Genomic DNA, 2,114 nt, shown 5'->3' with positions numbered 1-2,114 from the left:
AAGTCCTCCAAGTAGTATCGCATAGCATAACCCTAACCGATGATCCTCCCATCGTCGCCCTGTGAGAGAGCGATCACCGGTTGTATCTGGCACTTGGAAGGGTGTGTTTTATTAAGTTTCCGGTTCTAGTTGTCATAAGGTCAAGGTACAACTCCAAGTCGTCCTGTTACCGAAGATCACGGCTATTCGAATAGATTAACTTCCCTGCAGGGGTGCACCACATACCCCAACACGCTCGATCCCATTTGGCCGGACACACTTTCCTGGGTCATGCCCGGCCTCGGAAGATCAACACGTCGCAGCCCCACCTAGACCAATAGAGAGGTCAGCACGCCGGTCTAAACCTAAGCGCCCAGGGGTCTGGGCCCATCGCCCTTAGCACACCTGCACGTTGCGAACGCGACCGAAAGCAGACCTAGCCTAGTGGCCTTCCAGTCCAATCCGGCGCGCGCCACTCAGTCGCTGACGTCACAAAGGCTTCGGCTGATACCACGACGCCGGGATACCCATAACTACTCCCGCGTAGATGGTTAGTGCGTATAGACCAAATGGCCAGACTCAGATCAAATACCCAGATCTCGTTAAGCGTGTTAAGTATCCGCGAACGCCGACCAGGGCCAGGCCCACCTCTCTCCTAGGTGGTCGGAACCTGCCCTGCCGCTCCGCCTCAAAACTCCACTCGCGGGTGCTCCTCAAGCCGACCCGTCTTTAGTCACCACATGTATCATGTATATAGTATATAGTATATACCCGTGATCAACTCCCGAGTGATCACGGCCCGATAGTATAGCATGGCAGACGGACAAGGATGTAGGGCCACTGATGATAAACTAGCATCCTATACTAAGCATTAGGATTGCAGGTAAAGGTAACAACAGTAGTAGCAAGGACATGCTATGCATCAGTATAGGATTAACGGGAAGCAGTAACATGCTACGCTACTCTAATGCAAGCAGTATAGAGAAGAGTAGGCGATATCTGGTGATCAAAGGGGGGCTTGCCTGGTTGCTCTGGCAAGAGAGAGGGGTTGTCAACTCCGTAGTCATATTGGGTAGCAGCGGCGTCGGTCTCGGTGTCTAGCGAGAGAAGAGGGGGAAGAAACAATAAATATAATGCAAGCATATGCATAGCGATGCATGATATGACAAGTAACGGCGTTAGAGGTGCCCTATCGCGGTATGAGGTGATACCGGTGAAGGGGGAAAACATCCGGGAAAGTATCCCCGGTGTTTCGCGTTTTTGCACAGATGAAACAGAGGGGGAAAGTTGCGTGTTCGCTATGCTAGGGATGTGTGGCGGATAAACGGGCTGCGTATTCAAATTCGTCTCGTCGTTCTGAGCAACTTTCATGTACAAAGTTTTTCCATCCGAGCTACGGTTTATTTTATATAAATTTTAAAAGATTTAAATCATTTTTTAGGATTTATTTATTTAATTTAATCAACATTATCCAGAATAGTGTCTGCTGACGTCATCATGACGTTAGCATGACGTCAGTAGTTGACCAGGTCAACCTGACAGGTGGGTCCCGTTCGTCATACTCTGTTTTAATTAACTAACAGTTAATTAGGTTAATTAGTGATTAGGTTAATCTAATTATAATTAATTAACTTAATTAATTAATTAATTAATTAATTATTTTTATTATTATTATATTTTTTAATTCTTTTTTTTCATTTTGGGCGTGGGGCCCCCTAGTCAGTGGCTCATCCGAGCCACCAGGGGCTAACGGGCGCGGGCCAAACGGGGCTGCAACCGAGCGGAGCCCCGGGGCGTTTGGGCGCGAGCGCCGGCGGCCAGGGGCCGCGACGGCGACCGGAGCGGGGCTGGGACGGCGAGCGGCTGTGGCGCGAGGCGAGGCGGGGCGATGGCGCGGTCGGTGGTGCCCGTGCACGTGGCCGAGGCGACCAGGGGGGAAGGGCGCGGCGGCCGCGGTAGGGGAGCCGCACGGGGAAGCGGGGAGGGGCCGGGGGCGGGACGGCCCGGCGCGGGCGACGGTGGCGCCGGAGCGCGTCGAGCGGCGACGGCCGAGGCGACCTAGGGGGAGAGGAGGGCGAAGGGGGGAGCTCACGGGGGGGGGGGGGAGTAGGGCAACGGGGCAGTGGGCTCGGGGG

Source organism: Triticum urartu, chromosome 1A (assembly GCF_056163025.1).
Source record: "Triticum urartu cultivar PI428250 chromosome 1A, HENAU_Tu73, whole genome shotgun sequence".
Lineage (NCBI taxonomy): Eukaryota > Viridiplantae > Streptophyta > Magnoliopsida > Poales > Poaceae > Triticum > Triticum urartu.
The sequence above is the reverse complement of the archived record's forward strand: the minus strand, read 5'-3'. Positions refer to the sequence as shown.